The sequence below is a fragment of the Vombatus ursinus genome, unplaced genomic scaffold, assembly GCF_900497805.2.
Source record: "Vombatus ursinus unplaced genomic scaffold, bare-nosed wombat genome assembly UNPS02014770.1, whole genome shotgun sequence".
Lineage (NCBI taxonomy): Eukaryota > Metazoa > Chordata > Mammalia > Diprotodontia > Vombatidae > Vombatus > Vombatus ursinus.
The window spans coordinates 29,048,874-29,062,136 of NW_020954548.1; positions in this window are offsets into that span (position 1 = coordinate 29,048,874).

Below are 13,263 nucleotides of genomic sequence, written 5' to 3' on the forward strand. Positions count from 1 at the left end.
CTTTCTGTGCTTAGCTAGGCTGGCTCTTTGCCAGTGGACCTACAGTCCATCCCTAACTCATCAGGTTGGAGTTTATAGTCTGATGGCATAGCCTCTAAGAAGGGTTTTAGTAGAGGAATTTTGGACATAACAACCACATTCACATTTTTAAATTTTGTCTTTTTCTTTTTTAAATAAGTTTTATTGATGTCTTTTTTTAAAATATCACCATAATTTCCTCCAAGTATCCTTTTCTCTTCCCATCTCAGACAGCTATCCCATATAAAAACAGAACAATAAGGAAAAAAATCAGCATAATTGGTCAATACATTGAAAAAGTCTGAAAAATATATGCAATGTATAACCCTTGTGAACTTCCCACCTCTGTAAAGGGTGTCATCTTGAACATCTTCCTTTGAGCCTTTTTAGATCTTTGTAATTTTGCAGCATTCCCTTTTGACTTTTTTTTGAGGGGTGGTTTATGTTGCAGTCACTGTATGTTGCTTTCTTGACTCTGCTTCCTCTACTCGGCATCCTTTTCATCCTTCTCTGTATTCATCACACTTGTGTTTTCTTATAGCACAGTAATAGTGCATCATATTCATGTACCACAATTTATCTAGCCATTCCCCATTCAATGAGCTTCTACTTTGTTTCCGATTCTTTGTTGTCACAAAAAAAAGTGCTGCTAGAAATGTTTTGGTGTGTATACCACTCACATTTATATAGAACTTTATGATTGCAAAGCACTCTACGTGCCTTTATGAAGTAGGCAGGGTAAGAATGATTATCTTCATTTGATAAGGAAACTGAAAGTCTGGAAAGTGAAGTAATTTGCCCAAGATTGTAATAAGTGGAGACTAGAACTCAAGTTTTTCTGGGTTCTTTTTACTATCAAAGATAAATCTTTATTTGCTTTGGGTGAATGAATATTCACTATCTGCAAAGCTACCTTGGTTTTTGGACCCTTCCTTGGGGCTCTGGGTGTTAAAGTTCTATAGGATGAGGATAAGGACTGGACTTATAATTTTATTGGTTAAGGAAACACACCTGCTCCAATTTGTCTTAGAGGGTTGCCTTAGAGCACTGAGAGACTGAATGACTTCCCCAGGATAAAACAGCCAGATATTTCATAGGTAGAACAGAGTCTTCTTGACTCTGCGGCCACCTACCTATTCACTATCTTATTGTTATTGTTTGTTTGTTTCAGTTATGTCCATCTCTTCATAACTTCATTTGGGGTTTTCTTGGCAAAGATACTAGAGTGGTGTACCATCTCCTTCTCTAGCTCATTTTACAGATGAGGAACTGTGGCAAACAGGGTTAAGTGACTTACCCAGAGTCACACCGCTAGTGAGTGTTTGAGGCCAGATTTGAACTCATGAAGATGTCTTCCTAATTCCAAGCCTAGTGATCTATCTACTGTGCTACCTAGCTGCCCTAGGCTGCCTCTCTAATGTTCCATGCCTTTCAAAAAGGAAGTACATTTATTTGTGCCCATTCCATATGCACAATGCAGGTAGCAATCCTTACTTTTAAAATAACTTGTAGGCAAAGATCACATCTATAAATGAGTCTGAGTTTTTCAGGAAATAACATCCCCTCCTCTCCTACACACACATCCGGAGTGGTGTGCTGAAGCCAGCTCAAACTGGCTCCAATTACTAAATTTTCAGTGTGAGCATTTACACCTCACAAATCAGGACTTGATTTATTGTTTTGTGGTTGTTTAGACCTAAGAAAATGATGGGGAAAATGTTAAAAATGCAAATTAAATGCAAAAGTTTCTGCACTTGCACCCTAAGAGCTGGTTGTTAAACATGTACCATCACACCCCTGCACATACACCAAATCCTCAACAGAACACTGGAGTTTACTTTTAACAGATTGCATCCAGTTCTTCTATTTGAAATATAATATGATTTTGTAACATCAGAACAAGGTTTTTCTCATTTGGAAACCCCAGAAAGGAAGTGTTGTGTGGCAGAAAAATCACTGGATGCAGAGCAAGAAGCCTCAGCTCTGCCATGTATTGATTATGTGACTCTAGGCAAGGCACTTTAGCCTCTGTCTCCTCATCTATAATATGGGGATAATAAAGCTTATATTTCCTGTATTACCTGTGTCCCTAGGCTCTTTTAGTGCTTTGTGAGGTGTGGAGTGAGATATATACATGTGTAAATGAATGTGTATAAATATTCATAAATATATAAAATATAAACATATTTATATGTGCACATATAAACACATGTTAGATATGTGCAAATTATACATATATAAATATAGTCATACATATGAATATATGTGCACATATGGTTGAGTGTGAGTGTATGTATAAATGTGTTTATATTGTAAATTTGAATATATGTGCATATATGTGTGCACATATTTTAGCTTTAATTTCCTTCTTTATTCTGGTTTCGTTTGTGGCAAAGATGCCAAGATCGACATGATTCAATTCATTCAGCAATTTTTCAACATGTGGCTCATTGGACAAGGATCTCATATTTAGAGGAGAAACAGTAAAATTGTATGCTATTATTGTACATCATTGATTGTATAGTTTGTAGCACCCTCTGACCATTTCTCCTGCCGTTCTACCAACGTCACTCTGAAGGGGGTCACAAAGGAAGGGGTTAAATTTTTCTAGATTTTTTTTTTTTAAACTAATACTAAGAAAAACTTTTGGAGAAATCATGCCAGTGATTTTATTGTTGTACAGAACTCCCAGTAAGGGAATTATCTCTACCAAAGCAGACTGGCATCTTCTGTGCAACTTATAGTCCCATAGAGTTTCCTTAGGCATCTCGAGGTTAAGTTATGTGCCAAGGGTTTCACAACCAGTATGTGTTGGGGAAGGACCTGAACCCTAGTCTTGCTGGCTTTAAGGTCAGTTCTATCCACAATGCTACTAAGGATAAAAGGATAGAGACTGGGCTTGTGCTTTCATTGGTATGAGGCTCCAAGCAAGGGATTCTCTTTACCAGTGGAGATTGGGATATTCTTTGTAATTTCTAGTCATAGATTATTGTCTAGACCACCAAAAAATTAAGTGCGGATATGTGTCTGATGCAGGATTTGAATTCAGATCTTCCTTGCTCTGAGGCCAGTGTTGTATCCACTGTACCAAATGTGACCTCTCAACAAAGATGAATAATAATTCACAATGTCTGTTATTTCATCAGTATGGCTTTTCCCCACACAAATAGAGATAAAAGTCTCTCCATGCTGTAGTAGAAAGTTTCCATGAATTATATTGGCTAAAAAATTGATCACTTGGTGGCCAAGCTTTTGGCAACAAACCTGTCTACATTTCGCTGAATGATCCTTCAATGACAGACAAACAGGCTGTTGTCAGGCAGGTATTTGAAGCCTTTCCAGCTTGGTAGGACCTGGCAGAGCCTGGGCTCTGCTAGCATAGCCTCTAAGATCCTGGGGTCCCCCTTTATGTCACAATAAAGTAGAGAGGGAGGCAGGGAGGAAGAAAGAAGGGGGGAATTAATAGTAGTGGCAATTGGGCATAGTGGATAGAGTGCTAGATCTGAAGTCAGAAAGATTTAGATTCAAACCCTGTCTCTGGCACTGGTTGTGTGAACCTGGACATGTTTATGTGTTTTGTGCAATTCGCTGTGACTCATCTGCTAAGTTATGCATGAGTTGTGATTGACATCAGTGGAGGTAGTTTCCATACAGAAATTCTATTGACTGGCAAAATCACAGCTCCCTCTTGTATTTACATAGATCCTCTTCCTCTTCCTTGTCTTCCTCCTCCTCCTCCTCTTTCTCCTCCTTTTCCTCCTTCTTCTCCTTCTTTTCTTCCTCCTCTTCCTCTCCTCATCCACCTTGTCCTCATCCTTACCCTCATTCTCTTCCTCTGGTGATTTAATTGGTATAGCCGAATTCCTGGTGAGGAAACTTCTTTTATTAATGCAAGACAGAAAGGCAACTTCTTTAGCATCCAGTCTTTAAGAGGTGCCTGAGACACTAAGAGATGAAGTGATTTGCTCATAGTTACATAGCCAACATATATCAGAAGCAGGACTTGATCTCAGGTTGTCCTTGACTCAGAGACTGATCTTCATGATATCATGCCCTAAAGTATATCAATGATGCTACTCCTACTGATTTCACACTTTTTGAATCATGTTTTCAAAATTGATTTAAGGTTGTAGGTAGAATGAAAATTTCATCTTAATTCTATTGCACAGATCTTCCAATCTCCTTTTCCTTACATGGGTAAAGAGAAAAAAGAATTGCATCCAGAAGGCAATATTTCCCTAAGTTTTAATGTCAGGCAGCATAAACTCCATGTTTTGAGTTGGATGTATTTTTAAAAATTCATGGGAGCAACATTCAGTTTGAATTAACATAATTGCAAAATTTACAGGCATCCAGTGTGCTTTTTTTTTTTATAAGGCTACTATAACAGATGTGTCAAATGTCTAGTTTTAAAGGCCTTTATAACTCAGTTATATTTTCCTTTGGGCAAAATATTAGAGCCTGAGCATTGGGGTATTTCCTGAACACAGTAGGGATCTGGTCTCCATAGATCTTCCATGTTGTTTTTTTCTCACTCTATTGATTCATGTCTGTTGTTCAGTTGTTCATTTATGTCTGACTCTCCATAACCCCATGGATCAACTGTCCATGGGGTTTTCTTGGCAAAGATACTGGAGTGGTTTGCCATTTCCTAGTTTTATGCAGGCTGGGGTTAAGTGACTTGCTCAGGGTCACACAGCTAGTAAGTGCCTAAGGTCACATTTGAACTCAGGTCCTCCTGACTCCAGGCCCAGTGCTTTACCCACTGCGCCACCTAGCTGCCACTGTCTGGAACCTTGAACTGACTCTCAAATTCCTAATCTTCTAGGTTTCTAATAGCACAGGTTCTAATTTTCAATCCTGGAATCATGGAGCTAGAAACAACTTTAGAATATAGAACTTAAAGTGTGTTAGTGGAGGAGAAGACCATAAGAAATTGAATACCACCACCAGGAGGGACCTTAGATCAGAGAACATCAGAGTTGGAAGGGACCAGGAGCTTGCCGTATCAGCATCATCTCAGACCAACTCAAGAAAGACAAATATTAAAGTTTCAGTGTGAGCATTGACACCTCAGAAATCAGCAAACACTACAAATCAGGGCTTGATTTAATTTTTTTTCTTTAAATTGTCTAGACTTAATAAAGTGATGGGGAAAATGTTAATAATTCAGATTAAGCTTAAGGGTGTGGTATGCTTACATTTCTTCTTTTTGGAGAGCCAGTTATTAAATATTTGGCAGCATACCCCAGCAAAAGACTTACCTAGAAGGGAGATTAGAGATCATTTAGTCCAATACCCAATTTGAGCAGAGAAGAAAACTCTTTGCCATAGAGGAGTACCAACTTACTCAAAGTCATATAGCTAGTAAGTAACAGAATTTGACCTTGAACCATCCATCTTATGATTTTGCATTCGGTACTCCTTCTTCATTCTGCTTTCCTAAGATAAAGGGGAGAGGTATTATTAACACTGGAGCTTTGGATAGAAGATGCATGCTAAAGGGGATTTGTTTTTATTAGGACTTCAAGTCAGATCCTTAAGGCTGGTGTATATAAAACCTTGGTGCTTTGCTGTAGTTTGTCAGGAGACAACTTGACTTCTGGAAGAGTACAGTTTCAGAGGATGAGTCAGGATCAGACAAAATAATAAATATACTTATTATTTGTAAATATATGTGTAAGCGAGTGGGTCAGGGTAGTCTCTGATAAATTTGATGAGTTCCTCCTTCTCCACCAACTTGATTAGATTACAGGATATCAACCTTTGTGAGGAGGCATTCAAGGGGCACCTTCCCATGAAGTGTGAGCATGTCCACTGGTGCTATACTGATTGGATCTCAGAGACTAGGGCTGCATTCTGATGATTCTCATCCTGAGAATCAGCCATGCTTCCCTGGTTGACTATAAAAGTGAGTTGATTGATTGCCCTCTCTCACTCAGACTTACTTTTACACCTTCTGAAGACAGACTATAGTGTAACAATGTGGAGCTGTTATCTAGGTGAGGACAGCAGAGGGATAGGAAAGGGGACCTGTCCCTATGTACAGTTTGTCCCTCTTTGCAGCAGCAGCAGCAGCACATGGCAAGCTGCATATTCTTGCCTAGTTGGCCTGAGAAAGGCCATTTTTAGAGCTTATTTTCCTGACTACTTTCTATTTTTCTGTTTCCTTTTCTGAACCCAAGTCAGAGGCTAGAGACCTAGCAGTGGATTTTCCTTTCTCAAGAAACAATAGCAGGTGGAGATTTTGAAGGAGCATATGGCAAAAGGAGATGTGCAAATACCCCCTTGGCACCAGGTTTTGGAGTTCCAAATTCAAGAGTTGCCAAGTTAGGAGTTCTCACCCTCAAGAGTAGCCAGAATTCAGAATTCAGGAGTTGCTAAGTTCAAGAATTAGTCCTTCTAAAGAGAGAAGGTGATACAGCATCTTCCCTAAAGAAAGAAGACTGGAGTCCATATAGTTCCTGAACTGTAATTTTACTTGGAGAGCAAAGAACGTTAATTAGTTGGACAATATGGGTCTTATGGGAAGAGGATTGTTTGCTCAGCAGCCTCCCAATTGATGTAAGCTTGCTGGGAGGATTCTAAACCACAAAGAATAGAAGACTGGTATGTGTGATGCAACCCTGTGGGAGACAGAGGAATTTTAATAGAATGTTAGGGAGTTGTTCTAATAGTGACTCCAAGTTCTTTTCTCTTCTGGGAGCTGATGGGTTAATTGATTACAGAATGTTTTTATTGCATTTGTTTATGAACACTTGTGAGCTTCTTTCATCTTCTGAATTTTCTTTGAGAAGAGATAAAGGATCCCCATATGCAATATACACTTGGTACCATGAGTACTTTTGGGAGTTAGGGACCGCTTTTACCCAATTTTGGGTAAACCTGAATATGAACCATATACTCTGAGTGTATTGATTTTCCTAGACCAACTCCAGATAGGAGACAACAGGCCAAAGATAAAATGACCTCTCTTAGGTTCAGTCACCTGCAAACCCAGTTCATGTAGTCTCTTGGGCTATAATTTCTATATGGATAAAACGTAGACACCTTCACCCAAATGCTCAGAGGACTTTTAGATTATATTGCTGTATTTTACCTTAGAACCTTCCTATCAGTCAATCAATCTTTGGGTCTCAGTTTCTTCATTTGTAAAATGGGAGATGTGGACTAGATTATATCTAAAGTTACTTCCATTTCTAAAGCCTATGATTTCATGCAGCTATTAGCAATCGCTAATCTTTTCTTTCCAGTATAGTTACAGCCCAGTGACTGAGTTGTGAGAGGTTGGTATGAAGAACACAGCCCTTGATGATCTCATGATACAAAATAACCACTGACTAAGCCTTTTGGTACATTGTATGCTTTAAGTCTCCCTGCAACTAACTAGCTGTAGGGAACTCTCCTGGGAAGCGAAGATCCTAATATCTTCAGTTTTTCAGTCCGGCTACCCCCATCACCAGCCCACCTTCCTCCATCCTCTTACTATTTAATAATCTCTGAATAACCCCTGGAAGGTATTAGAGAGTCTTTGATTAAGTCTTTTTGTCAAAGAAAGATTCTTTTCAGAATATGAAACCCCCTAATTTATCTGTTTTGTTGGTTTGATGATCACATGTTGGATTTTCTTAAAGCAAAGAGTCTGTGCTCTATTCCATTTAGACTAAGGGAAATTGTTTTTCTGGATTCATTTCTCTTCTCTTTTTGTTCATGTAAAGAGGGCAAAAGATTGAAAATAAGATCTGTGGAGTAGAGTTGAGATGACACACAGGAAGTACCTTGACATAGGCTTTCTACTATTGCGGTTACTTTTGGTAAGAGAAAAAAGAGAAGAGTTGTGGGGCTTAGCTAAGGATCCTGAGGCAGCCATTTGTTATGTTTGCATAAATAATAAGGAGGTATGCTCTCTTCCTGGGGTATTTATTCTATATGGGAGAGAGAAGGGAGAGAGGGCCCTTGGACCCTTGTTAAACTGAATGTCCCATTTCCACTTTTAGTGATTCATATGGAGATAAATAATACCAGTATGGAGGAACCTAGAAAGCATTGCTAAGGGATTGTGAAGCCCTGAGTAAAAAATCCCTGAAGTCATTAGAGCAGGGGCCCTTAACCTTTTCTGTATCATGAAACCTTTAACGGTCTGATGCAGCCTATGGATTCCTATCTCTTAAAAATAATGTTTTTAAATTTATAAAATAAAATACATAGTATTTACAAAGGAAACAAAGAATATTGAAATAAATATGTGTTTTTTCTCATCCATATGTCAGGTAAAGAACTCTTACCTTATAGTCAAGGTGATATTTTCCTCACTGCTGCTAATGAAGGGAGGACAAATTTGTGAAGTTGGTTAAGAAGGTGTTATCTGAGAACAGGATTTAGATTCTGGAAACAAAAGATTTAAGTTAAAGGAGCAATGAGCACATCTCAAGAAGGTCAGTAAAAATATTTCTAGAGGCTTACAAACATGATCAGGAGGGCTTTAAGTTGAAAATAGGAGAAAACTGCCTAGAAACATCTCCCAGGACAAATGCCATTGAGAGTTGATGAATTTTTTCAATTGAAAATGTATTCACAAAAGACAATATTTAAGAAGATGGGCGATGAGGGGAATGCAGGGATTCTGATGTTAATCAATTACCTTATCATTCCACTCACCACTCCTGCGACATTCTTTGCTGGCTGTCACTTCCCTGCATATAACATCTTCACATAAGAACATATACTCCTTCTAGGCAGGACTACCTTGCTTTTTTGTATTTGTATACCCAGCACTTAGCATAGTGTTTGCACACAGAAAACACTTAAACTCTTTTTCATTCATTCATTTATTCAGTCAACCATTCATTCATGTCTAAGGAAGGGAGGGGGAAGGAAAAGGAATGAGCATTTACATGGTGCCTACTATGTGCCAGGTAGCGTGCTAAGCACTTTTACAAACATTACCTCATTTGATCCTCATAACAATCCTCCAAGGTAGGTGTTATTATCATCCCTATTTTATGATAGAGGAAACTGAAGCAAACAAAGGTGAAGTGACTTACTCGGGGTCATCCAGTAAGTATCTGAAGCCAGATTTGAACTCAGGTTTTCTTGATTCCTGGCCCAGCACTCTATCCACTGTGTCAATAGCTGCCTCAAAAGGAAGGCAGTAAGCAGCATTATATAACAAGAAGATATATTCATTAAATCCAAATTATGGATTTAAACTATAAAATACCCACTCAGAAGGAAGAATTGAATGATAGTTTTGAGAAAGAGATTAACCAACTTGCCAAACCGGACATACGATGGGGAATTTTTTAAACTAGTTGGGGTTCTGCTTTATCTATCCCTTCCTTTCTTCCTTCCCCACACTCTCTTCCTTTCTCTTAAAAGCATAGTAGTTGATATGTTTTTGACTTGTCTTAGTGACATTTAATTCTTCCAAAGGTGGAGGAAGTAATGAGGGGGACTACTAACTATCGTTGACTTCATGGTTACCTATGAGGTAGAACTGAGTGATATGGTAGAAATGATGGGAACTTTGGGAAGAAATAACTTCTTCATCTGAAGAGTTTGTGTTAAATAAGAAGGGGAAAGCTGGGTATAGCCAAATACTCTACTGAGATTTTGGAAGAACAGAATAGGACTTCATGTCAATCTGGCGTCCTCACTGAGCCCATCACCACTATAGTCAGGCCCTAGAACTGGGGAACTATCAGGCTACCTCAAGAGAGGCAGGTGGAACAAGTCAAGGTTGGAAATAAAGCAGGTCAAAACTTCCATGCCCTACAGCCAGCAATGGGGTGAGAGTGTAGGTGGCTGATGCACCGGGGGAGATAGGGAGATGTAATCTCAAAAAATAAACAGAACAGAAACTTGTTCTATTTAGTTCCAGAAAACAGAACTCGGGTCAATGGATACAAGTTGCAGGTTGGGTTAATTGTCATTTTTTGAGAAGAACTTGTGTTGGAAAGAGGACTGGGTCAGAATATTAGGATTCAAAACTTTGCTTTTTTAAGGCATGTGTGCCCTGAGGCAAATCACTTAGCTTATTTGAGCCTCATTTTGTCATCTCTAAAATGGGTACAATAATATTTGCCTACTTAACAAGACTGTTGTGAGAGTCAAGTGAGATAATAAATGTAAAACACTTTGTAAACCATAAAGTGCTTATAATTGGGATTATTATTGTTGTTGATTATATAGATGTGATTCATGCTTTGGATAGGCTGTTAGAAGAGGTAAAATCTGAGGTCTCTTCCAGCACTGAAGTTTATGATTTTGTGAATGGAATGAAAACCAATTTGGAATGGGAATAGCTGGGAGATCTCAAAACAAAAAGAAAATTAATGCTATTTCACATACTCAATGACAGGTCTGGGAGTCAGAAAACAATAAGACAATTCAGAAAATGTTATAGAGAAGGAAATGAATTGTCATAGTACCTGGCCTCATGAAAGGAGTAAAAGAAGGAAGGGGAATGATGGGGGGCAGTGGGGGGGGGGAGAGAGAGAGAGAGAGAGAGAGAGAGAGAGAGAGAGAGAGAGAGAGAAGAAGAAGAAGAAGAAGAAGAAGAAGAAGAAGAAGAAGAAAGAGAAGAAGAAGAAGGAGAAGAAGAAAAAAGAGGAGGAGGAGTAGCAGTAGCAGGAGGAGGAGAAGAGAGGAGAGACAGGCAGAGACACAAAGCACAGAGAGAAACAGAGATGGAGAGACTGAGAATAACCTATAGGTATTAGACCTCAGGTAAAAAGAGGATGTAGGAAATAAGGATAATCATCTATCAGCAGAGTGAAGACAAACTATAGTGACAAAATATAAACATATAAATATGCTGCTTCCTCCCCATATGCAAGAACACACATACATGTGCACACATACACACGTATACATACACACATACATGCACAAATTCTAAAACTAAATGACATGCTAGTATTGGTTCTTTATACTCAAAGGTTTAGTGGGAAGAGTGAGTGCTAGGTGTGGATCTCAGTCCTGCAGTTGCTACAGACTGTGACTGACTGTGTCTCAGTGACTTGGACAAGTTATTTCACCTCCCTCAGCCTTGTTTTCCTTATGTGTAAAATGAAAGTATTGGATTTGAACTCTTTCAGTTCAGACAGTTTATAGTGTAAGGCTCTTTTTTCCCCCTGGAGCTAGCATTCTTTGTTCTTTTGTTCTTTTATTCTTTCAAATACAAATATTCTATGTTCTATATTCTAAGGTCTTTTTCAAGTTCTAGTTTCAACATATTTTTTGAGTTGTTTTAAGTGCTGTGGGAAGATATCAAGCTTAGATAACATGTTCTCTGTCTTCAGAAAGCTTGCAGTCAAGAGATAGTACCAATATACAGATAACTAGAATACACAATAAGAAATGAACCTGGGAGACTGAGTGGGTGGTGGTACCATGGACAGAAGAAATGGAGCCAGAAGAAGGAGCAGGTTTAAAGCATGAAGATTAGTTGGAAGTATGTTGAATTTAAGGTGCTGGTGGAATACCCACGTGGAGACACCCTACAGGCCACTGCAAACATGGGCTCGTAGTTCATAAAAAGAATCTAGGCTTGAAGATATAAATTTCAGAGTTATCTGTATAGAGGTGGCAGCTGGAGGAGCAAGAATGATTAACAAGCACATAGAGAGAAAGGAGAGGAGGCATAATCTTTGGGAAGTATTCATCTTATATTTTCTGTATTCTAAAGTCCTTTTTTTTTTGGTGAGGCAATTGGGGTTAAGTGACTTGCCCAGGGTCACACAGTTAGCAAGTGTTATGTGTCAGAAGTCTGATTTGAACTCAGTTCCTCCTGACTCCAGGGCTGGTGCTCTATCCACTGCGCCACCTAGCTGCCCTATTCTAAAGTCTTTTCTAGCTCTGACATATTTTCTAGGTTCCATTGTCTCTTTCAGAACAAACATTTTATGATTCTAAGAAAAATGAGTCAATATTGTGTCTTTCTGTGTGTATATTTATATAATATAACATATCATAATGTATGATATAAGTATCCCAGAAATCTTAGGGCAGTTTTATGCTTTAATAGCTATATATATTATATGTATGTTCACAATATGTATTCAACAAGTGTCTGAACAGCAGAAGGGGATTATTGAGTTCAGAGTTCAGTTTAGAGGTACACCCTAGCCCCAACTATTACACTCTTTAAATCACCTTACTTGTGCCTTCACTTTCCCAATTATTACATGTGAAAAGTTGTTCCCCTAGTTGTGAGGGTAATGATTATAATGGATGGCATAGATTAAAAAATAAGCAATAGTTTCAGGTGAGCTGATTTCCCAAGGGTCCTGCGGGCATTCTTCTATTAGCTAATATCTCCATAAGCATTTTGAAATTAAATAGCCTGCCTGGAGGGAGGAATGGGGAGGGAGGAATGGGGAGGGAGGAGGAGTGTGATTACTGCAGCTCCCAAGTGGTAAGGATTGGGAGAAGAGTCTGAATCATAGGTTTGAACTTGGACCCTCCCAATAAATAAACCAAAACCCCCTTTGCCAAATTAGCTTCACATCTGAAAAGAGCAGGTCTTGGATTGATTTGTTTGTTTTCTAAGATTAACACATAGCAGTATTTATATTGAATTTTAGATTAAATGATTTTTAAAAGCCTTTAAAAATCTTTTTTTTTAATCAGGTCAAACAAAATTCCTGCCTCTGAAATATCAACATTGGCACCAGGATGACTAGGCTTTATAAGTGTTCCTCTTTTCCATTTATTCCCCTCTACTCTAGCCGTTTTGCCAACACCCTAGGACAAGCCTTCATTGCCAGCTGCTTGGAGTATTACAATACCCTCTCAATAGATCTTTCTACCTCACTCCCTAGTCATCCCCTTCCCTCATTAACACATACTTAAATCCATCCCTTTTATCCCACCATTCTAAATTTCCACAGACCTGGTCACATCATTCCTCGACTCAGAAATCTTCAGGAATTTCCCTGTAGTTTTACAGAGTTGTTAGGAGAATCAAATGAGATAATTTATTCAAATTAATTTGTAAACCTGCATAAACATCAACTTTTATTAGTATTATCATTGCCTACTGAGTAAAATTTAAACTTCTTTGCCTTGGCACTCAAGACCTTCCATCTGGAAAACCTTTCCATTCTAATCTGGTTCCATACTGCTGCCCACCATGTACTCTATGCTCCAGGCAAACTGACCTGCCTAGGCCTTCTGATTCCAGTCAGGGTTCCTTCCACTGTATCATGATGATTCCCAGGAACACCACCAAACAGGTTATGG